Raw genomic sequence first — 24879 nt, forward strand, 5'->3', positions numbered from 1 at the left:
TTCATTTGCCATTGCCTTCACTTTGTTCCTTTCATCTTGTTGAGAAGTTTGTCCTTTTGTCACACTGGGTGGGTGGAGTGCCTGAAGTGCTTTAAACGGAAGATAATAAAGTTTCTTCTGATCTTTCCAGGACCAAGTGAGTCCATAGTGGAGGTGCCCAAGAGAGGAGTGGTGTGGAGTGAGGAGTGCAGCTCTGGGCTGGGCTGGGGACTCTGAGACAGGGCCTGTCCTCTCCTTATGCCTCATTTACCATCTTGGCCTCACGTCCGTCATTCTGGCTCCCAAAATCACCATAACCAATAACCAACAATAAACTGGAGTGTGAAAACTTTTAATTCAAACTGTGAAGAGGAAGCACTGCTGGACATGTTCATCTGCGTCCTCAGTGCTGAGCAGGAAGGAAATTGGATTTATCATCATTTTATCATCATTTCCATGTGGGTGTGGCACTTGGGGACACAGTGGGCTCAGCAGTGCTGGGGAAGCATTTGGACTCAGTGATCTTAGAGGACTTTTCCAAGCTAGATGACTCCATAATTAGGTTGAGTCCAGGCAGCGTGCTGGTGCTGGTGCTGGTGCTGGTGCAGGTGGTGGTGGCTGTGCATTCCCAAGTGGAGCATCTGGGCTGTTCCCAGGGTTTCAGCACTTTGGGATCAGGTTGCAGAAGTCAAAGCAAGCTCCAGGAGAAATAAATCAGGGCTGCTTTGGGAAGGGATTATTAAGCATTATTTTGTTACTATTGCTGCTGCTTGTCTGGTTCCCGGAGCTGCTGCAGGGTGGGAATGAGCAGCAGCCCAGGCTGGTACCGGCAGGTTGGGCTGTGCTGCCCCTGGAACTACCCATGGGAAGAGCCACAGGCTCTGTGCCAAAACCCCAGCCATGATCCCACTCCTTTTCCAGCCCCTAAAGGATGTCCATGTGCAGGTGTCACCCCACTGGAGGACAGTGAGCTCAGCCCGTGGTACGGGAGGGAAAACCAAAGCACAGAGCTCTTGAGGGACAACCCAGGGTCCCCAGGGGGGCAGAGGCAGAAGCTGAGTCAAGTCTGTGTCTCATGGGTCTCAAGTCAGTCCTTTATTCATTTCATCCCACTAAGCATGGAATCGTATCGTGGAATCCCAGACTGGTTTGGGTTGGAAGGGACCTTAAAGCCCATCCCATTCCACCCCCTCTGCCACTATCCCAGGCTGCTCCAAGCCCCATCCAGCCTGGCCTTGGGCACTTCCAGGGATCCAGGGGCAGCCACAGCTTCTCTGGGCACCCTGTGCCAGGGCCTGCCCACCCTCACGGAGACATCTAACACTTAACCTAAATCTCTCCTTTCAGTTTAAAACTGCTCCCCTGTGCCCTATCAATCTCTGCCTGTGTAAAAAGTTGCTCTGCCTTTTTTTCACAAGCCCCCTTTAGGCCCTGGAAGGGGCTCTGAGGTTGAACACCCCCAGCTCTCCCAGCCTGGCTCCAGAGCAGAGGGGCTCCAGCCTTGGAGCATCTCCGTGGCCTCCTCTGGACTCACTCCAGCAGCTCCAGGTCCTTGTACAACGGAGCTGGACACGGTGCTACAGGGAGGGACTCACAAAGGCAGAGGAGACTCAGCTACAGCCCTTGGGTGTAAGTCAAAGCTTTAGGCTGTTTTGGCCTTGGAAGAGTTTTGTCCAAGATTCTGGCTGGGATCTTGGGAAGGTCTGAGCCAGTTTTTCGAAGCAGGATCCTTTAATCCAGCAGTAAACAGTGCATGCCTGCTGCAGATGGTGTCTAACCCATTAGAGAGAGATCCCCACACTGCTTATTTACCTCTGTCAGAGCTTATGAAAGAAAAATAAATGCTGTGGGATTAGTCCCCTAATGAATAGACCCGTGTGTGCATGCATGTAGTGCAGCATCTTACAAGTCCATCTCAGTAGTTTTTAGGCCTGAGAATGAAAGTTGTAATGAGGAAAATATTGATTTTCCCATAAAAGGGCTTTAATCAAATGCCCTGACACCCCAAGGGGGACAGAGCTCTGCTACAACACCAAATTGCGCTTCATCCACCATCTATTTTTCAAACACTGTATAAATGAGCCTGCCCACTGGATATATGAGAGTTCCCAGGTGTCATACATCACAGGAGCAGGGAGAGCTGGAAGGAGAGCCAGTGCTGCTGGCTCGGGAAGGGAGTGGTGTGGCAAAGCCGCTGGGGAGCTGTGGGCAAAGCAGGCTTGTTCTTCCCTTGGGCAGGACCTGCAGCCAGATGAGGTCTAATAGAGGGGTGCTTGCTCAGCCTTCAAAGTCCTGATGGGCCTGTTTGGCCCTAAATGAGGCTATTTGTTTCTTCTTGGGGCTCTAGGGTTTCCCTGGAGCATTCTCCCCTCCAGGTGAACACTCCCAGCTCTCCCAGCCTGGCTCCAGAGCTGAGGGGCTCCAGCCCTCAGAGCACCTCTGTGGTCCCCTCTGGACTCACTCCATGTCCTTCTGATGGTGGGGGGCCCAGAACTTGGAATTAACAAACCTCTCAGGGTCTGGGGTTTGCTCTGTGCCAACACAGGGGCAGAAGGATGTTCATTGCTGCTCAAATCAGCAAACTTGAAAGGAGCTTCAAGGCGTTGGCCCTGAGGGTCACACTTCTCTTGAGAAAAATAACAGAGCAGTGGGGACCCAGATGAAAGCTTTGCCTTCAGGAGCCAGTTCAGGCGTTTCTGGGAGCCAGTCAGTCTCAGCAACTTGCATGATTAGCTTTAGTTTTCATTGCTTCCATATTTCCTCCCCACCATCCTCTTCTGCCTCACCTCACCCTACTGTTGGGAAGTTCTTTATTTATGTTTTGGCTTAAATCAAATTGCCTTGGCTTTGTAGCAGGGAGGCAGGAAATATTAGCACTAGGGAATCAGTATTCTGGAGGTGCATGGCACTGCTTTCTGAGTGCTTATTTATCCATCCTGGAGGAGGGGAGGGTGAGCAGTGTCTGTGCCTCATTGTCCTGCCAGGAGCATCCTCCCGGCGCAATATCTCCCTCCAAATGGAGCTGGGTGCCAGGGTTCTTCCAGGAGTTATCTGAACCCCTGCTGATTTGATTAGAGCAGTTTGTCCTTCCCTGCCACACATAATTCCTGTGATGATGGCTCATTTTTCTTGGCTGTAAGTGGAATTGCAGCAAACAGATCAGTTGTCTGGCTCTTCCCCGCTGATGGATCATGCTGCTTCCTCCCGGTGCCCGCGCTCGCTGGCTTCACTCCTCTGCTCCACAAGAAATACTTCCCTACGCCCAGTGCTCTCTGTAAATCTCACCTGGGGCCTGGAAAGTTTGGCAAGTGCTCTGTCAAGTCACACTGTCCTGGTTACTGAAGCCTCCTCTCTGAATCACCAGCTTTGCTGTGCTCAGGCTGGGGAAGGCTGAGTCCTGCTGGCTCCAGGCAGGATCTGTGGGCACACCCTGGGCACACAGAGGGGCAGAGAGGCACAAAAGCCACCCTTGTGGGCCCCAGGGCCACCAGCAGCTCCTCTGAGGCAGCCAGAGGCTGCTTGGAAAGCGACAGAATCACAGAACAGTTTAGTTTGGAAAAGCCCTCTGAGAGCATCGAGTCCAGCCATTTCCCCAGCACTGCCAAGGCCACCTCTGACCCCTGTCCCCAAGTGCCACATCCACAGGGCTTTTGAACACCTCCAGGGATGGGGACTCCACCACTGCCCTGGGCAGCCTGTCCAGTGCTTGACCACCCTTTCAGTGATGAAATTTTCCCTAATCTCCAACCTAAATTTTCTCTGGTACAGCTTGAAGCTGCTTCCTCTCCTCCTGTCCCTGTTCCTTGGGAGCAGAGCCCGACCCCCCCGGCTGCCCCCTCCTGTCAGGGAGTTGTGCAGAGCCACAAGGTCCCCCCTGAGCCTCCTTTGCTCCAGGCTGAGCCCCTTTCCCAGCTCCCTCAGCCGCTCCTGGGGCTCCAGCCCCTTCCCAGCTCCATTCCCTTCCCTGGACACACTCCAGCTTCTCAATGTCTTTGTCATGAGGGACCCAAAACTGACCCCAGGATTCGAGTAAAGAGAGGTGGCCAGTGCCCTGGTCCTGCTGGCCACACCCTGGCTGATAACTTGGTGACAACCCCAGAAGTAAATCAGGAGCAAATTACAGAAAGCAGCAAAGTCCACCTCCAAAATCAGGGACTGAAGGAGAACCGTATCAGGAGCATTCCAGGGTATGATTACAGTGATTGTTGATTTTTCTGCCGGATTGAACCATGGACCAGATTAGGAAATCCAATCCCTCTCTGGAAGGCACAGAGCATATGATCCGAGGGACAAACTGGCTCAAAGACCTTATGATCATGGTCAGGCTATTGGGAACTGGAAACCCCAGTGCAGCATCCTTGCTTCCCATCTTCTCAACTTTATGGATGGGATTTTGGAATTTAATGGAGGCACCGGAAACTACTGAATTCCATTAAGAGTCCTGATCTGCCTTAATTTAACTTTGCACAGGGGGTTTGAAGTTTAAGCAGGTTAACAGGCTTAATACTCCAGTTCACAGCCTCTGGTGTGGCCCTGGTTTTGTTATGGTTTATGGCATTGCAGGGGAGGCTGAACTACATAAAAATGCGTGTCAGGATTTACACTCTCAGATTGTCAAGCATTCACAAGTGTCACAGGGTTAATTACAGAGACCCAGACCATTCTCACTTTCTCCTTCCCTTCAGATATCATGTTTACTCCCTTCTCTGTGCTGACGTGTCTGGACTTTGGGTGGATTTTACGAGCAGAAGTAATGTGTGACTGTAGAATAATGTGTGACTCCAGCTCTGCTCTGTTCTGTGAGAGATGAGTCGGTTAAGATGCATCAAAAATCATCCAAAATGGCTTTTTTGCCTGGCCATTACACACCATGGAAGGTAGAGGAGCCCCTGGCATAAGTGGCCACTTGTGAGGGTGGGGAGGCCCTGGCACAGGATGCCCAGAGCAGCTGTGGCTGCCCCTGGATCCCTGGCAGTGCCCAAGGCCAGGTTGGATGGGGCTTGGAGCAGCCTGGGATAGTGGAAGGTGTCCCTGCCCATGGCAGGGGTGGGAATGGATGAGCTTTAAGGTCCTTCCAACCCAACCCATTCTGGGATGCTGTGAGAAGTGAAGTGGAAGCAGAGCAGATGCCTCCAGAGGTAGGAACCCCTCCAAACTGTCTCAGGAGTGTTGCACACAGGGGTCTCACTGTGAGTCCTTTATGTGCTGGGATCTGAGGGGGTTTCTGGATATGGTGCAGCTGTGCCCACAGTCATGGTGGGCATTTGGAGATGGTCTCTACAAACCCACAAGGATGGTGAAAGGCCTGGAAAGGCCATATGAGGAGTGGCTGAGATCACTTGGTTTGTCCAGCCTGGAGCAGAGGAGTCTGAGGGGTTGCAGCTCCTCCCGAGGGGCAGCTCCGATCTCTGCTCCCTCTGACAGGGACAGCACCCAGGGAACAGCTGGAGCTGTGCCAGGGGAGGGTCAGGCTGGGTATCGGGAAAGAAAGGTTCTTCCCCCAGAGGGTGCTGGGCACTGCCCAGGCTCCCCAGGGAATGGGCACGGCCCCGAGGCTGCCAGAGCTCCAGGAGCGTTTGGACAGCGCTGCCAGGGATGCCCAGGGTGGGGTTGTTGGGGTGTCTGTGCAGGGCCAGGGGTGGGACTGGGTGATCCTGTGGGTCCCTTCCTGCTCAGGATATTCCAGGATTCTGTGAGAGTGAGGCTTTCACTGCAGGCACTGCCTCGATTCCTGGCATTACAGAATTACCTGGGACACACAAGACAGCAGGGACTGAGGATGGAGAAAACCATGCTTGAAAGGGCCAGTACAGAAAGGAACCTACCCTGGGAATTACTTCTGCAGGAATTGCATTCACGGCCAAGAAGAAACCTGCAGAAACAAGCCTGGGGAGCTTTTATCCAAGTGTCTGAAAGCTGTTAGCCAAAGCCAGGATCCTGCAGCCTCTGCAGCAGCACCCATCCTGCCCGTCCCTTCTCTCTGCCTGGGGAGAATGGAGAGGGAAGAACATATTCTTGACCTGTAAACCCTTCCTTGGAAAGCCTCCAAGAGCTCTTTCCACCCCCTCCTTGTTACAGGCTCGGTTAAATTTTGGTTTAACCAGGGCTGGGTACTAAACTGGCCCAAGCTGCCCGTCAGTGTGGGAATAGCACAGCCCTCCCAGGGCAGGATGGAGGTGAAAACAAGGAGAGAGCCCACACTGCCCACATGTCTGTGAAAATAAAATATCTGCACTTTACTCCTCCTGCAAGTGCTCCACCGGGACGTTTTGGGAGTAATGCTCAGCGTACCCCAAAATACAATTTGTAGTCAATGAACTACTCATGTGGAAATGTGCTTCCCGACTTCGCTCCAGCAACACTTCATTCATTGTGTTCATGAACCCATGTCCTCTGCCATCCTAGCAGCCCCCTTCACTCTCCTCACCTCACTTGTAAAGAAGAGATGCTTTTTGTCTGCACTGTATAAAATATACATTGGTACTTCCACATGGGATGGGCCAACCATTTTACTGGTCAAATAACCTTCCCTCACAAGGAAATCTTCCCACTGTCCTGTGGGAGAAAATCCTCACTCCATTCATTTTTAAACATCCTTTGTAAATTAAGACCTTGGTATTTTCTAAAGCCCCTCACTTCCCTGCCTCATCATTTATAAGCTTCTAATCCCTTTAATCTCTCTAGTCAGGAGGCGTCCAGGCAGCAGGGAGCTTTGTAAAGGTGTGGAAATCTCCCCAAATTCCTGTGTAATGCCCTCCTGCTCTGCTGTGACACCTTCCCCGACTGCGGGGAGCACAGAAGGGCAGTGCCCAAAGGGTGGGATCATGATTTCATAAGCTGAAAGCTGGTTAAGAAGAAAGGGATCTCTTTCTAAACCCTTCTCCCACCTTCTGGGAGTTTTACCCCTCTCCACCACGTTCTGGATGGATCATGCCCCTCTTTGGCTCTGGCACCAGCACAGGGCCAGGACAGTGCTGCTGAGCTGCCCCTGGCATGTCACAAACTCCACGTGAGGAGCTCAAGGCACAACCTGTGCAGAGCTTCAAGGTGGCCAAATTTGAGCTTGGCTGAAATTTTTCCACCTGTACCTATTTAATGCCTGTATTTGCCTATCTCCTCCCCACTGAGCTCCACTGCATTTTCCAGAGGCTTTAACTGATGATTTAAATAGAGTGAACAGTGCAGTTTCCAGAGCGGTTTTGTTGCCCAGATAGACAACTAACTCTGAAGAGTAGAAATGAAATGTGATGGTGGCATGAATTGTGTCATCCATGGCTTAGCCACAGAGCTTCTGCAGAAGTCCACTCAGTCCTTTGGTTTCACAGCGTTAGATTCAGAAAATCATGGAATTATTTGGGTTGGAAGGGACCTTAAAGCTCATCTCATTCCAACCCCTGCCATGGGCAGGGACACCTTCCACTAGCCCAGCCTGCTCCAAGCCCCGTCCAACCTGGCCTTGGACACTGCCAGGGATCCAGGGGCAGCCACAGCTTCTCTGGGCACCCTGTGCCAGGGCCTCCCCACCCTCACAGGGAACAACTTTCTGGGCATATCTAACCTAAATTTCTCCTCTTTCAGTTTGATCCCATCCCCCCTCGTCCTGTCCCCACAGCTCCCGAGGAAGAGTCGCTCTCCTGCTTCCCTGCAGCCCCTTCACACACTGGGAAGGTGCTGGGAGGTCTCCACACAACCTTCTCTTCTCCAGGCCGAGCAGCCCCAGCTCTCTCAGCCTGCATTAGGTCTTCGCTTTAGCAAAGCTCAGTCCCAAATCCTAGGGACTTTGGCCTGAGCGAGGATCACAGATTTGGCAGTGCTGTGCAGAGTTTGCCGAGCAGGCTGGGCTCAGAGGTCCCCTCATCCAGCCTGGCAGGTTGCAGGGGACACATCAAAGAAGCACAAGTGTGACAAGGAAGCACAGGAGCGGTGCTGGGGACATGAGGAATGGGAGCCTTGGTGGGGACATTGCCACGTCTTGGTGACCTGCTGGACATCACATCTCCCTTTCATATCTCCCTCAGCCCTTCAGGCCCTGTTGGTTGTGGGACCAGTTGTAAGGTGCCATTTCCTGTAGGAGCTTTGCTGGGCAGCCACACCAGGAGCTCTGACACCAAGAACTGGCCAGGAAGAGCAGCTCCTGGGGCAGCTGAGACTGGCTTTGCTGTCCTGGAACTGTGGGAACTCTGGGCTTTCTCTTTCAAGCAGAGGCTCTGGGGAGAACCTCTTGTGGCCTTGAAGGGGGCCTGTAAGAAAGGTGGGGAGACGCTGGTGCAGTAGGACAAGGGGGAATGGTCTAAACTGCAGGAGGGTAAATTTAAGTTTGGTATAAGGAAGAAGTTTTTTACAAGAGTGGTAAAACACTGGCACAGGGCACCCAGAGAAGCTGTGGCTGCCCCATCCCTGGGAACATTCATTGCCAGGCTGGAGAATGCCCTGAGCACCCTGGTCTGGTTGAAGATGTCCCTCCCCATGGCACAGGGTTGAGCTAGGTGACCTTTAAAGGTCCCTCCCAACCCAACCCAGTCTGAGTCTATGATCTCAGTGAAGCAGAGGTCTGTAATTCCATCAGGAGCCGGTCTCTGTGTGGGCACACAGGTAGGTGACAGCTCATGAACCAGAAAAGGGGAAGTTCAGAGCACCCATCTCATATTCTGTACCTGGCCACCTCAAGTTTAAACTCCCAGGTTTTGGTTCACAATGAGAATTGAACCTTGAACGAAACACCAGAGTGTCTCTTCCCTGCTCAGTTTTAGTAATGCCAACTTTCCTGGTGCTGGACTGAAACTAGGATTCGTCTGGTGATAGTGGCTGTCCAAAAATGAACAAAAACATGGATTTAATTTCAAAGAGAATGGAAAGTAGGTTCTAAACATCCTTTAAATGGGGGAACTTGTAGTTTAACAGCCAAAGGCACATTCTTAGATATTTTAGATGAAGGGTTAGAACTACCACAGGCTTTAGCAAGGCAACTAGACCACCTGCTTCTGCCAGGATGTCCTGGTGCTGGCAAAGGGAGAAGAACCCCTCTGGATGTGAAGCTGGAGGGAGACAGCACCATGTGCATGAGCTGTCATGTGTGTGATAAGTTGCTGAATAAATTTATTAAGTCAAATTATCCCTTAATCTGACCACCTGTATAAGTCAGGCCCTGGGACTGCCCTGAATTCCATATTAAAGGAACACGTAAGAGGCAGCAGGTTTTTTAGGAAGATCATCTGCCTTGCTTTAAAAGCAACAGAGGATCTGTCAGAGCAAGAAGCCTCTCAGGCTGATTACCCCCAGCATGGAGTGTTTCACCTGGTTTATAATCTGACTTTGTCTGGCCTCATCCTCCAGCTGCTGGGTGTTGTCATGGCTCCATAATGGCACCTCCAGCCCTCGCCAGCTCTCAGAGTCAATGTTCAGATCTCAGAGTGAAAAACACACGCCCCAAGACAAACATCTTAAAGAAGTCTAAGTTTATTGATAACCTCTTTATCTCCAAAAACCCATTTTAGGATCTTGCTCTAAAATGATCCCTCTTGACTGGACAAGCTGTGTCTCAGACGTCTGTGGGGTGATCGGCATTAATGACCCTACAGACGTTATCTAGGGCAGGTATCAGTGCCATCCCTGGCATTTACAGGCTGCTTTTCAGGTGATTCACAGCCATGAGCAAACATTCATGGCTTCATCTTGAACCCAGAAAGCAACTCCGGTGGGCTATGGCATGGGGAGGTTAAAGAGAGGTGACAAAAAGAGGGTTTTTCCCAGCTTTCCCATGGAAGGTGTTCCCATGGGTGCTCCAGAGGGGGAGGTTTTCATCTCCTTGTATGAATGCTCGTCATGCAGAGCCCTCCCAGTCTGAAGTGTCATCCTGAACTGGCAGCCAGTCCCAGAGCCTGTGTGAGCCACAGAGACGAGGAATTCACTAACTCTGGAGGAGGTGACTGCAGGGATGTTCCCTCCTGTCTGCTCAGGAGCAAGAGGTCGTCTGGGCAGGGAGTGCTTTGGCCAATGCCTCTGCAAAGCCAGGGAGACAAACACCACCATTACAAGTTCTTCCCTCACCCTCTTCACTAGTTTGGTTTCTAACAAAAAAAAAAAAAAAAGCATTTTTTAAATGAACACTTTTTATTCCTGTCATGTCTAAGGGACATGGACTAGGGGTGAGTTTGGCAGTACTGGGGTAACAGTTGAACTCGATGATCTTAGAGGATATTCCAGCCCAAGTAATCCTAAGATTCTGCAATATTTGGGGTACGTTTGCTGAACGTTTGCAAAGGCATCGTGGGGAGTTGTGGTTCACAAAATAAAAATGAGTTTCACAAAGCCACCTAGCACTGGGAGAAAGTGCTGGTCACCAGGGAGTTCCCAGTACAGCCATTAAATGGGAGTGCCAAGTGCTGCCATTACAGACCTCACCTGCAAAGAACCAAGCAGCTGTCACTAATTTAGCAGAATGAAAGCCTTGTGGATGGAGTGGGGTTAGGAAAACACTTCAAAATGGCATTTTCTTCATTTTTCTGTCCCTAGTGTTGGCAGTGTGCAGCAGTGAGTTCCTAAGCAATAACCACAGGTGGTACAGAGGTGTTGGCATGTCTCAGACTCTTCTGTAAAGTATAAATGCATAATTCCCTGCCTTTCCCAGAACCAGAGCGTGAGCAGGAGCGTCACAAGGATTTATGGCTGTCGTGGCTCTGGGTGCATCAGGGGGGTGTTCCCATGCACAACCAGCACCCTGGCAAAGTGGAAGATGAGGGAAAGGCTGATATCCCACTACAGTGAACCACGAAATTTCATAAACCAGCTCAATTTCCCCATTCAACTGCATCAGCTTCAGTTCATCACCGAGCCAGGGCCGGGCCCCTGGTGTTTGTGTGGAGGAACAGGGGCACAGTTCACAGCAGCTCATTTAGCACTTGCAGATGAGCACTCACCAGAGGAAATGAGTTTGGGTTGGCTGCTCAGGGTTTATCCATGAGGGTCAGTCCCAGATTCCCTGGGGGTTCATCATCCATCACACTGGAACAAGCCCTGGGCATCTGAGAGCTGAGACTGAGCCTTCAGCACATGTGGAAGATGCTCTGGAGCAGGAGCAGCGTGGGGCCTGCATTCCTGGGGGATGGAAATGACAGAGGCAAACTCATCCAAGCAGGGCAGGGGGAACTCAAGGTTACAAAAATGAAATCATTCTTCTTCTGCTACTTTCCCAGCGACTGCTACTGTTAAAATGAATAATTGTGGAGCAGCCGTGTCCAGACAGATCTGTTTCTGCTCACAGCTCTTTGTGACAGTCAGAGATGCCCTGCACAGCCAGGAAAGCAAACAGAGCTGAAAGTCACGCTGGCTTGGGTGAGCCCCCAAGGGTCTGTGCATCAGTGATGGAAGGCACAGTCCCAGGCAGCCAGGTTTGCTGGTAAAAGGTCAGTTTTGACTGGGTTAAATAGGATAATACAGGGTTAACAGGATAAATCCCTGCCTGCTTTCACATGTGGTCAGTGAAGGTGAATGAAGAAGGATGATCAGTTTTGGGGTGTGAGGATGTCAGGCACACACGGGGCAGTCAAAGGCTGTTCTTTGTCATCTCTGCTGGTGTCACAGGCAGGGCTTGGGTGTTGGCCACTGCCAGATGCAAGACCGAGCTCCTGACACCTGTCTGGTCCATCGTGGCAGCCCCACAAGTGCAGTGCCACATCCCTGCTCTGATGTGGCTCCCCCAGGACACCTCAGAGGGCTCTGGGAGAGGAAATTTGGAGAGAAGCTGGTCTCAGAGGTTTTAGTGACAGGTTTTGTTGCCTAGGAAAGCAAGGTTTGCTGTTGTGAGTGCTCCCTCCACCAGGCCCAACAAATTAAAGCCAAACAGGAAATGTCCATGGGCCATTACCCCTCTCCCAGAGGAGGCTGAGTGTGATGAGGGCCAAATTGCCATTTAATGGGATCTAATTGATTTTATAAACTGTTGTGTCAACAAGAAGCTCTCCAGGGTCCCCTGGCAGTTTGACATGTGATGTGTGGCACTGGGAGAGGCTGGGAGGCTCCAGCTTTGTGTGTAACCCCACACTGGGGCTGGACCCCAGGGGAGGGCTAGAGAAAGGATCTGCAGAGACCTGGAGAGCTGCCAGGACTCGGGGGCCAGCAGCCCGTGGTGTTTGGAGCCTTTATAAGTGGAAGCAGGAGGAGAGCCTGCCTGGTGTGGGGAAGCTGCTCAGCACCCCATGGGAAGGGCAGAGCTGAGCATCCTGTGTTGGTGAGGAGCTGCAGGGTCCCCACAGAGCCTGCTCTACCCTGGCAGGGAAATCGGGCTTTACCGGGATGCCTCCATCAGGATGATCCATGGGGAGCCACCTCCATCCCAGAGCAGAGCCAGAAGGGTCCTGCACCCTCAGCACTGTGTACACCTCCAGCTGCTCTCCCAGCAAGCTCTCCATGCTCCTCATCATCATCAGGAGGAGCTTCCCTGGATGGGGGACACTCGCAGTGGCTGCAGCCCTCAGCTCCTGCAGCCCTTCAGCCACATCTCCTGTGTGGGAGATCTCCACCTCCCCAAAGCTGGGCCCAGTGCTTGCTTAACATCAATAAGGCCACATGTCCCTGGTCCCTGAGGCCGGGGCTGTGGCAGGGAAGTCACCAGCTCTGAGGGATGGTCCCAGCAGCTGTGAGGACATTTCTGTAGCTTTTGTTTATGGATTCCGGGGGCCCCTGGTAATTGGAACGTGGCAACTCCTAACACATAACAGATGAGGTGCTGCTGGAGGGGATTTGTCATTGCTTCACTCCCCTACAGCGAGAAGGGCTCATAAGTCACAGCTGAAAAATCTGTTGATGACTTTTAAACTTCATTTACAGAAAAGAATGACCATAATCAACAAACAGTGATGGGCTACTAATCTTGCTGGATTATTAAAGGGGGGGGTCTGTGTCTTCAGCCCCTGCTGTGGGAGCTGAATGCAGTCCCCAAGAAGGGCTGGCAGGGAGTGAAGGGATGAAAGCAGCATCAGCAGAGTCCCAAGAGCCCTCCCAGCTGTGACCCATCATCCTGGCATGCACGACTGGCAGGCTGATGCTGATGGAGCATGAGAGCAGCAGATGACGTGCTTTGATCTCAGCTTTGGCCCAGAGCCCGCTGACGTCGCAGGGAAATCCCCAGACCATCAGTCCCCGAGGGGAGCACAGCACCATCTGCAAAGCCAGGCTTTGCTTTAGTCCTTGCATCCATGTAGAACTGGGAGAGGCAAAGGCCAGTGGATCTGGAGCAGGATTTGTTATTTTTCAGGAGAAAAAGGAATGGCTACCACCATAGGCCTCGCTATAGCTGGCCCCCTGAGCAGCTCAGCCACTCTCCAGATCTCCTTCTCCCACCTGAGATGCTTTCCATGGAAAGAGGGTGCCTCCCCAATCTCTGTGGAGCCTCAGAGATTGAGAGATTTGGCATTTAGACAACCAAACCTCAGCAAATCCAACCAGAAGTGAAGTGGGAGCCACATCCCAGCCACTCCACAGAGATTTATGTCTTAATACTTCATGTCATTCTGCATATTGGAGGTGTCTGAAATAATTGTGAAAGGCAATCAGCTGGTAATTAACTCAGAGAGAGGAAAGGAGCAGGGCAAAACCCTCAGCTGGTAAAGGTTCTCAGTGAGGCTCCCTGAGGCTCCTCACCCCATGTCCTGCTCCCCCTGGCACCAGCCCAGGCTCTGGGAGTGAGTGGCTGTGGTGGCACCTGTGACATGAAGTCCTTTAGCAGGTGGGAGGACAGTCAGGTGGTTTTCCCTGCAGGAGAACAGGGACAAGCATTTTGAAGGATCAGTCTGGTCTGGGTCCCTGGGACCCCTTTGGTCTGGGTGGTGACTGTCCTGCTGTCCTCAGCTCATGATTTTGCCCAGTCTCCTGGCACTTGGGGCTGTGCTAAAATCCTGAGGGACGGGAAATCCCTGATTTCTGCTCATTCATTCAGAAGGACCAGCCACAGCCCTCCTGGCTTGGCAGAGGTGGCCTGGGGGATGAGCAGGACCAGTTTGGCTGGGAAGAGCAGCACTGGAGTGCTAAAGAAGCTGTGGCATCACGATGCAGGACCTCTGCTTAAGAGATGAGGTTAATGGTTGGACTCGGATGATCTTGGAGGTCTTTTTCAACCACAGAGGCACTGGTGGAGCTCAAAAGGGGATTCCATCAATGAAGCTTGACCTGCAGCAGCTCCTCTTTGGGAGCTGGGTGGCCCTGGAGGCAGTTAAATTAAATTAATTGGCAGCATGAAATGGGGGCCTTCCTGCAGCCCAGGTTTTCCCTCTAACTCAGCGTTGCCCTGTGGTGAGAGAGCCACATGTTCTTCCCACAGGAACCTGGCCTGGGAAGGGTAGGATGTGACCCAACCCTGGAGCCTGGGGGAGCTCTCGGATATGGCCAGAGGGGTTTGTGTGAGGAGAAGGAGAGCCCTGGGCTCGTGGATCGGGGCAGGAGGCTCCTCTGTGGCCAGGCTGGGAGCCCTGCTCATCCTGCCACGTGTGGGAGGTGCTGAGAGCAGCAGCAGCAAGGCCACGTCATTACCAGCCAGGAAAATTCTCAGAAACTTCCCTTGGTTTTCCTCATCAATAAATCAATCACTTGCTGTTCAAACAACAGTGAGGCCGGGTGGGGGGGTGTTCATTAAGGAACATCAGAACCCGTGGGAGTGGGAGAGGGGGATGGAAACATTGTGGTTTTCTGTTAGGCTGGGAATGATAAAGAATTAAAGAATAATTCTCAAGAAATTAGTCGTGGCCAGCCATTAATGAGCATCTCGGTTACACACTAATGAGCTGCCTTCAGCTGCCTGTAAAAAAGGCCTTTAATTAGATTAGTGCATGTAGCATTGTCCAGTGCCTGGTAGGTAATCACCAGGTTTTGCACTGGTGGGATTACGGATGACATTCTATTTAATTGCTGTTTCCTTTTCATTTTCTTCCCCCCTTTTTTTTTCTTTCTTTTGAAGATTCTTTCCTCCAAAGAATTTTGTTTCTGTTCTCCAGCAGAACCTAAATGTTATCCATGGAATTCTGCATCTGAAAGGGCTGCCAGACTGGGCTTATCTGATTCAATTGACCTTTAAAATTTATTTTGCTTCTGTCAAAAAGAACGTTGGTCTGTTCACAAGAGATTTCTGCGATGATTGGAAGCAGAGACTGCTGAAAACTCCGCTTGTTGCATATTCTGCAATCAAAGGATGCTCCTGTTTGGGGAGGGAGGGCTTCTAGGAGAAAAGTGCCTTAATTTAAAATACATTTTCATGGAGAAAATGTTTTCAAAGACAAAACTTCAGCCTTGTCAAGCAGATGGAGTTGATGGATGCCCCATCCCTGGGAATATTCAAGGCCAGGTTGGATGAGGCTTGGAGCAACCTGGGCTAGTGGAAGGTGTCCCTGCCCATGGCAGGGGGTGGAACAACTCAATCTTTAAAGGTCCCTTCCAACCCAAACCATTCCCTGGTTCTCTGGGGTACAGCACAATCTCCAGAGGGGATGCAGATGAGCAGCTCTGGCGTGACCCCACACCTGTGCAATGAGTTGTGCAGCATTTGGGGCAGCCCCAGATGTCTAGGCACAAGGCAGGGTGAGGAGCAGGGATGCTGCAGGGGCTCCTTGGATGCCTCTCACTGTCCAGCTCTAGGTCATCCTTTATCACACTTATTAGGAAGGATTTCAGGCTCTAATGAATAGGTTTTTAAGCTTCTACAGACATAAATAATATATAGGACAGATGGTAACGAGCCACAGCTATAAACTAAGTGCTGACCCGATAGACTTTGTGACCATTGTACCTTTAACAGCTGATTAAATACTTATTTAGGCAGCTATTGATTATTTATGGCTCTGTTATGGAGCATTTCAGACATTTAAACCAGAGCCAGCTTTTCAAAGGATTGGCAGGATTTCTCCAGTTTGAAATGACTTGTTTTAATTAAAAATTCAAAAAGGAGGCTCTCTGCACAGTGAGGTGGAGAGTTGAAGGAAGGCTGGGGGGGAGCCAGTTCTGTCCCCAGTGTCCAGGCACAGACAGCCCTGCATCAGCCAGCACTGAATCCCAGATTTGTGGGGCCATCAGTGCTCCTCCTGGGGGTTAAAGGAGCTGATGTTGCCGCTGGCACAGAGGCAGCAGCCCAGGTGCCATCAGCCAGGTGCCACCACCCAGGTGCCATCACCCAGGTGCCATCAGCCCAGGTGCCATCAGCCAGGTGCCACCACCCAGGTGCCATCAGCCAGGTGCCATCACCCCAGGTGCCACCACCCCAGGTGCCATCAGCCCAGGTGCCATCAGCCAGGTGCCACCACCCAGGTGCCATCACCCCAGGTGCCATCACCCCAGGTGCCATCAGCCCAGGTGCCATCACCCAGGTGCTGTGGTGATGCTGTGCTGGAGCAGCTCCAGGCCAGGATGCTCCCAGTGCAATTCCCCGTGCGTCGGCCGTGCTGGGAATGAGGCAGGATCAGGGGCTGGAGGCAGCCCTCCTGCAGAACCCACATCTGCCTCGGGGGTCAGGCTGCATTATTGCTGATGTGTGTGTGGGAGTGTGTGTGCCCTGAGGAGCCAGGCCTGCCTGGTTGCTCTCCCTTCGTGTTTTCAGTCTGAGGTTGGGATGGTGCAGCCTCCACCTGAGCGTGGGGAAGGGGAACAGGGTGGGGAGCAGCTCCCCCCTGTCACCCACCCCATAAACTGAGTGGAGCAGGCAGTGAGGTCAGGTTATGAACAGGGATGGGAGCCCCAGTTCCCTGGGAGTATCCAGGTGCCTGCAGAGGCAGGAATGTCTGGGAATGTCCGGCTGCTCTCCCATGACCGGGGGGTGCAGAGGCATCACAGCCCCTGTCCCTGAGGGCTGTCCCCAGCCTGAGGAGTGCCAGCTGACCCTGCAGGTCAGGTCTGAACAGCATTTCCTTCCTCCAGGGAAAACACAGGGTGGCAGCTGGGCTGAACCTGAGCCTGCCTGCTCAGGGGGCAGCCCCTGTCCTCGGGCAGGACGTGGTCCCCACATTCCCCAGAGGTATCTGGGGGTCAGTGGGGATGCACAGGGGCTGTATTGGTGCCTTCTGCATCTCAGCTTCAGCCACACAGCCCTGATGGGGTGGGCTGGCCATGGAGAGGGGGTAGGGGTGGGGGGACAGCCAGGGGTTCCCAGCAGGGGCTTGGTGCACCTCCACAGGACCAGGAGGTCAGGGACTGCCACTGCCAGAGCCTGAGCCTCTGGAGTGATGCTAGAGGTGGCCTCAAGTAGTGCCACAGGAGGTTTAGATTGGATGTTAGGAAAAATTTCCTCTTGGAAAGGGTTGTCAAGCACTGGGACAGGCTGCCTAGGGCAGGGGTGGAGTCACCATCCCTGGAAATGATCAAAAAGCATGTGGATGTGGCACTTGGGGCCATGGTTTAGTGATGGGCCTGGTGGTGGTGCTGGGTGGATGCTTGGACCTGATGGCCTCAGAGATCTTTTCCAACCTTAATGATTCCATGGTGTGCAAGGTGGAGCTCTGGGAAGCGTTGGGACAAATTCCCAGGCCCTGTACAAGGAGCCCCTTGTCCGATGGGAGAGGGGACGGCCCAAAATGGCACTCGAGGGACCCGAGGAGCTGCTCTGTCTGCAGGGAAGGGATCCTCCCTTACTGGGATGTGCTTGGTTGCACTTTACAGGCGGAACAAGGTTTGCAAAGAGACCCCACAGCTTCACAGTCTGGCTCCTGCTGAGCTCATCTCCAGCTTTCCAGCCCTCCCAGCTCCCAGCACAGCAAATATTCCCCCAAAAGACAGCCCTGGGCCTGCAGAACCAGTCTAATAATTGTGACATCTTTGTCTACCCCTTTTTTTAATAACTTCCCAGTCCTTTAACACTCATGTTTGGGAAGATTGAAGCTGTTTTCCCCAGAAACCCCAAGCACTGGTTTCCTGCCAGTTTATTCTGTTTATTGGAGCACACAGCAGCGAGCAGGATCTTCCTGCTCTCTCCGAGGAGGGCTGAGCCCTCCAGGTTTCTGTGCAGGACTTGCTGGGGACTCAGGAGTTATTGAAAAGATTGCAGGGTTTGTGTTGGTTATTAAACCAATGCTTCAGAGCGCGGCTCTCATGTTTGGGGACTCACTAGGAAATTACTCAGGGCTCTCCAGGGAGGAATGATTGGCACTGGAGGTGGCAGGGACCGTGCTTCCCAGGGCTTGTGCAGCTCTGTGTTGCCAATGGAGCTGAGCAGGGCAATCCCCTGTCTCACAGCTGGCTGTGTTTCTCTTCAAAACTTCCTTTTTTCAGCTTAAAGGGAAAGAAAAACCAAACCAGGAGCAGGTTGCCCAGAGAAGCTGTGGCTGCCTCTGGATCCCTGGCAGTGCCCAAGGCCAGGCTGGACGGGGCTTGGAGCAGCCTGGGACAGTGGAAGGTGTCCCTGCCCATGGCAGGGGGCGGAACAGGATGATTTTTAAGGTCCCCTCCAACCCAGCCATTCTGTGATCCTGTGATTCTCCTAAACCCTTCAGAGCCAAGGAGAAGCTTGATGGCTGCCCGAAGTGAGATCTTCCCTGTGGGACAGACCTGCCAGTTTGTGCTAGGGAATGTTAACTGCCCAGGCCTTCCCTAAAAATCATCTTTCTGGCCACTTGCAAGAAAGTGCAAATCACTCCCTTGGTGGATTTTTGTCTTCCAGTGTAATGCTTCTGATTAAGTCTTTAAATTCATAGAAACACAGAATGGTTTGGGTGGGAAGGGACCTTAAAGCTCATCCCATCCCACCCCCTGCCATGGGCAGGGACACCTCCCACCATCCCAGCCTGCTCCAAGCCCTGTGCAAGCTGGCCTTGGACACTTCCAGGGATCCAGGGGCAGCCACAGCTTCTCTGGGCACCCTGTGCCAGGGCCTCCCCACCCTTACAGGGGAGAATTTCTTACTGATATCCAATATAGACTGACCCTCTTTCAGTTTAAAACCATTTCCCTGTGTCCTGTCACAACAACCCTACTTAGAGTTTTGTCGCCATCAAATTCCAGAAGTTTTCTGTGCTGCTCCCTTGCAAGTGGCAAGAAAGATGTTTGGGAAAGATTTGGGATGAAAGCAGCGAGGGCAACCTCCAAAACGCAGTGAGGTCAGGATTGGGGTGTGCCCTGTGCTGGAGTACCTGAGATGGTTAAAAGGACCTGAAACAAGGTGCACCCCACTCACACTGGAGCTCCACAGGCTGGAGCATCCATCTGTGCTGGCAAGACAGGTTGCTGGTGCTTTTTCCAATACCCCAAATGCCAAATCTGCCCCAAACCTGGCAGGGACCAAGTTTGTCCCTCTGCTGCGTGCTGGAGGTCCCTGCGGGATGTCTGCATTCGTCAAACCTCCAAACTGGAAAAACGTGTTGCTGGTGTTACTGGGAGGGGAAGTGGGCAGGATATAAAAGCACATCTCCCCTCCTGTGAGCAGATGTGATGAGAGGGGGAGAACAGCCTGGCTGCTGCTGCCACAAAGAGCTCCTGCAGGACACGGGGGTGCCGAGGCTTTGCTTTCCCTTCTCCTCCCGTGACAGTTCGTCATTCACACGGGGCCCCTGGGGTTTGCAGCCACCTGGCTCTCAATTAACCAGCTACTCTGGCAAACAAGGCACTGAGAGCAGCGAGGGGACAGCTTATCAGCACACCAGTGCCAGCCTTGGGCTGTTTCTGGGTGGAATAGAGGTATTTTTAAGGGATTCCTGCAATGCTGGCAGCAGCAGGGACAGTGTGTGACATTGGTGCCAGGTGTGCTGTCACGGGAAGAGAAGAGCAGCAGAGGCAGGGAGAGGAGTTTGTTGGCATCCATCCCCCTCCCAGCATGGAACAGGGGTGTGTGCAGGTGGGCACAGCCTGTCCTGGGGTGTGGGTGCTCGCTGGGACCTTGGAGTGGTCCTCAGCACCTCTTAGAACTGGCACAGGGGGTCCCTGACTCTCTGGGGTGCAAATCCTTGTTGTATTTTCTTCTCACCCAGCAGTGGCACACAAGGTGCCCTTGTGCCCAGAGGGCTGAACCTTTGGAGAATCCTGGGTAAATCCCAGGCTGCAGGGGTGTGTGAAGGGTCAGGGTGCAGGGATGATGGTCTGAGGGTTCTGAGAGCCCAGCCTGGGTGCAGATGGATGTGCTCCTGGGGCACCGTGGGGTGGCTTCACTGCTGTCCCCTGAGGACTCACAGGGGCTCTCCCTGTGCAGAGGGGGATGGCACGGGCAGGAGGGAGGGAAGGAAGGAACCAAGGAAAAGGGAAAGGGAGTAGGTGTAGGTTGGATATTAGGAAGAAATTGTTCCCTGGGAGGGTGGGGAGGCCCCTGGATCCCTGGAAGTGTCCAAGGCCAGGTTGGACATTGGGGCTTGGAGCAACCTGGGACAGTGGGAGGTGTCCCTGCCTGTGTCAGGGGTGGGATGGGATGGGATGGGCTTTAAGGCCCCTTCCACCTCAGATCATTCTGTGATTCTAGGAAGGGTAGAAGGAAGGAGGGATGGAAGGAGAATTCTTACTCCTGGCAACCTCATCCTTAAGTCTCCTTGTGTCTTTGGGGGCATTTGGAGCTGGGAGTGCCACTGTAATGTCTCTGGAGGCTTTGCTGAGGCTGGGGGCACACACCCCTTCACCCCACACCTCTCCTGTCTGGGCCTCAGTTTCCCTTGCAGAAAACAGGGATAATCCTAATACTCTGTCCTTGATGTTCTCTGGTGTCCTGGAGGTGAAGAACCTCTTCACACGTTCATTTATTCATGTCCAAGTATTATTCCTTGCTGCCTTCTGTCTTTTCTCTTTTCCAACTCCAGCCCATCTTGTGGCAGTTGCAGGCTAGGGGCTGAACAGTGAAATCAGAGCTGTGGAAATGCTGCCGATGGTTGTTGGAATCTCTGTCTGAAAGCAGGAACATGTGTGTGTGTTGTGTGGGTGTTTCTGACCAGACACATCACCAAGCTGCTCTGCTCTGACTCAGCCCTGCTGGATTCTCCATGGTGTATCCAAGTGGCTGGAGAGGCCACTCTGCTCCCCAGTTGTGGAGCTGGGCTGTTCCCGAGCTGATTTCCAGCTCTGCTGGATTTCACCTGGACATGGCGCAGAGTGCCCTGCTGGAGTGCAGGGAGGGGGAGGATGAAACATTAACAGCCATGGTTCAAATGTCCTTTTCCAGCTGTTACTCTAAGGAGGCCAGTAAATGATGCCAGGTGACTGCTGTGTTTAAGAAGAAATCCCAAATGAGTGGAACAGGGAGGCTGATTTCTCCAGGGAACGCCTGGCTCGTGGGCGGGAGCAGCAGAGCACAGGGTGCTGGAACACGCAGTGCCCAGCGGGCTGTGAGACACCAGCAGTGGGGCCCAAACTGTCAGAGCATTCCCCAGCCTTGGCCTTCCCTTCTCCCTGCTGCCAAATCCCTGCTGCCTGCCCGGGCAGGGCCAGCAGAGCGTGGGCAGATGGCCCTGGAGAGCTCCCGTCTGCAGCGACGCCGGGGTCCCGTGGCTCCCTCCCAAGCCCTGCCCTGCGGTGTCGCTGTCACCTCTCCTGACCTTGGCTTGGCCCTGTCCCATCTCCCATCAGCCCAGGCACATCCCCTGCACAGAGCTGCCGTGTCCTGAGCTGGCCCTGGAGCCACTGGGAATTCCAAGGGAAAGGCCATGCTGAGGCATGGGGATGCTGAGCTCCCCACTCCATCACTGGTCCCTGCAATGCGGGGTGGAAGTTGCTCATCCCACATCCAGCTTTATGGGATTGTTGGGATGCAGGTGGGCAGGAGAGGACACAGCACAGGGAACAAGCACAGCACGTGCTGGTCCAGCTGCAGGGAGCATGGGGAAGGTCATGGGAGCCAGACAAGGAGGGTGCGAGCTGGGGATGGGCAGCAGGGACCTGGGAGAGGCCCAACCCCCCCCAACTCCACGGCAGCCAAAATCTTCATCTGGGGAGATGCCTTAGAAGATTCCATTCTCCAGCTGAAGGTCCCCCTGGGGCCTTCCTGCCCGCACCTCAGCTTCATCCAGGTCTCTTTTTCTTTATAGCAAACCCACATGGGGAAGGGTCCAGAGCTGGCTCGTGTGGCACCTGCTGAGAGCCCATGAAATTTGGGGGAAAACACAGTTTCATACCCCCCCCCTCCCCACATCCCACCTGAACCCTCCAGCCAGCCTGTTCCAGCCCAGGCACAGAGGCAGCTTAACCCACGTCCCTCCTACACAGGCTTGAGGAGCTCAGCCCCTGATGTAGTTGGGGTTTGCAGCTGCAAACAGCTGGGCAGAGCTTCAGGCTCTTGTCAATAATACCTGGCTGGGGTGATCAGTCCTTGGGAAGGCTTTGGGCTTTCCCTGGTTTGGGACTGGGGGGTAGCAGCAGTGAAGCTCTTCAGTGTTGGGCTGTGAAAGCAGAGCCAGGGGTGAATTTGATATGAGTGCTGTGTCTGATTTTGAGGAAGAGAACATTCCTCAGCAGTGCCTGCAGAAGGGCCAGACCTGGCAATGCTGCAGCCAGATTTGACCAAGCCACTTGTTTACTGTGCCAAAGTGACATGGGTGGTGTGTGCCCTCACTGCAGGAAGGCTTTGGACATGGTCTCCTGCAGCATCCTGGCATCCAGGTGGGACACAAGCCTGGATGGGCGGCTCCCAGGGCAGTGCAAGTTGCATGGTGGGCTCCAAGGATGGGAGAAGGGCTCAGGCTCTGCCCAGGGACCAGGGAAATTTCTCTGGAGGCTGGGGGAAAGGAAGGCAATGGGTGGGTACAAAATGTGTTGGAGACTTGCACAGACTCCAGCAGATGAAATGGAAAAGTGGAAGTGCATCCTGTAGAGGGGAAGCAGCTTAGAGGGACCAAGGATGTCCCCGTGGCTTGGCCTGGGGTGGGGGAAAGAGGTGCCAGGGCAGGTTGGCTCTGAAACAAGACAAAATGGGCTTCAGGAGCTGGAAACTCCAGGGCTCACCAGGTGTAAAGCCACGTGCTGGAGTCACTGGCGTGGCATTGCTGAATCCGCAGGGAAAGGAGGACCATGGGTTCACAGCAGGTCTGATGTGTCCTCGGGGTAGCAAGGCCACCCAGGGACCCCTGGCTGCAGACACCCCACCTGTGTGCACGCTCTCTGAGGGTCCTGCACAGCCTCAGCCCCTCCCAGCACGATCAGGATGCAGATTCCCTGGGAACTGGCCACCCTGGAGCAGCCTCCAGCTGGTTGTGGTGCAGGTATTCAGGATTTCTGTGACATGAGTCCTTGAGGCTTAAGCTGGGTACCCAGAGTGACCGAAGAGCTGGGAAAAGCCTCCATTTCTCCCCATCTGCAGCAGGAAAGGGGCAGTTTCCTTTGGGAACCTCTTCCAGGTGGCACTGCAAAACTAAATTCACACAGAGAGCATTGAACAAGGGTTGATATAGGGGTGGAAGTTGGAGCAGCACTTGCCAAAGGTTGAGAATTGAATTCACTTAGATTCCTTTGAAAGTCCTCTCCTTTGGCTATTCTTCCCAGTGTTTTTAGGAAAACTGCCTGCCAGGAATTGGTTTTAAAGTAATAGAACAAAAGTCTCTGGCTCTTTTAATCCATAAGCGTGAAGGGGAAAATACAACGAGCCAGACTCAGACAAAGTGTAACTTTTTTTTTCATTATTATTGGATTTAGCAGGAAAATTATTTCCAGCCTCAGTGGCAGGTTAATGGAGTCGCAGGGGCTGGAGCCAGAGGAGATTTATTGTGGAGTCACATCCTCACAGAGAGGGTCAGACTTGCCAGGTGTCTCCAGTGCTCTGTGTGGTCTGGCTTTAAATGGTGCAAGGGATGGAGTGTCCAGCTCCTTGTGCTCCCAGCTGGAAAGGTGAAGGAGTGCCCCTGGCACAGAGCCCACTGCTGAGGGATTGTTCCAGCATCCTATGGCTCCTGGGTTAGGCTGCAAACACCCTCTGCCTGTGGGGATGGGGGACTGTCCTCCCATGTCCCTGTCCTGAACTGAAATTTCAGATCCTGGGATTTGGAGCAGTGATGGTGAGCCCTGACACAGCGATGCTTGTCTGTGTGGGCACCCTCGGGCAGAGTGGGACTATGGCAGGAGCAGATCCCAAGGGACTGGGAGCTCAGAAGGGAAAACATCCACCCCCTGAGGAGCCGAAACGGGGCTCCCCTGGCAAAGGGTGAGGTGGGTGTGGTGATGTTCTCCCCCTTAACAAAGAGAGAAGCAACCAGAGATTTTGTGTCCTGTGGGGAATCTCTGTGCAGGAGATCGCAAGGAAGAAGCAGGACTGGGGCTTTGGAAAGTCTTGGATGCGACCCCAAAATACTGTGGCTTTTTGCCAGGCTCTGCCTGCCAGGGCAGGAGTGTAGGAAAGGAAACTCTGTGCTTTAGGGCTCAGCAGAGCTGGAGCATCCCACACTGCCCTGCCAGTGCCTTGGGCAGGCTGGGCTGGGGGCAAGCAGAGCCTGCCAGGACTTGGGGACCAGGGGGACAGGGTCCTGCCATTGTCCCCACCTTGGACCAGGCTGCTCAGACTTGGGCTCTGAGCCCAGAGAGCCAAAACCCCAAAGCCAGGCAGGGTCCAGCTCTGCCCAGTGCCAGGGCAGATGCTGGGGACCACCAGGCAGGGGACACCAGGCCCTGTGGTAGCAGTACAACCCCTGTGGCAAGCTCGGGGACCTCCAGGAGTTGTGGATGCACTGGTGGAGTTGCCCTTGGGAGTGGGAGCAGCTGTGGGTGCTGCTGGAAGGGGCTGGGGAAGAGCAGCACCTCCATGTGCATCACAAAACACCTTGCTCAGCTGCCGGGTAAATCCCACACCGTGTGTGTGCAGCACAGCGGTGACCCCAAAGCATCCCTCGGGGTCTGGGAGCTGCAAATCAAGCTGATCTCTCTGGACAGCTCTGGGTTTTGCTGGAGTTTGAGCAGCCAGCTCACACTGCCTCGGATTTCACACAACTTCCAGCCCTGTCCCTTGTCCTCAGAGGGCAAAGCTGTCCCCACAAGCTA

General features: G+C 53.4%; 1 protein-coding gene across 4 annotated transcripts in view; it reads left to right on the plus strand.

Annotated features, from left to right (window-relative positions):
* The window catches only part of RALY (RALY heterogeneous nuclear ribonucleoprotein), a 117698-nt gene that overhangs the window by 73009 nt on the left and 19810 nt on the right, over window positions 1-24879 (plus strand). The window lies entirely within an intron of this gene.

The sequence above is a fragment of the Corvus kubaryi genome, unplaced genomic scaffold, assembly GCF_017639235.1.
Source record: "Corvus kubaryi isolate FWS band 111438036 unplaced genomic scaffold, C.kubaryi_AGA036_p1.0 134, whole genome shotgun sequence".
In the NCBI taxonomy this organism is placed as follows: Eukaryota; Metazoa; Chordata; class Aves; order Passeriformes; family Corvidae; genus Corvus; species Corvus kubaryi.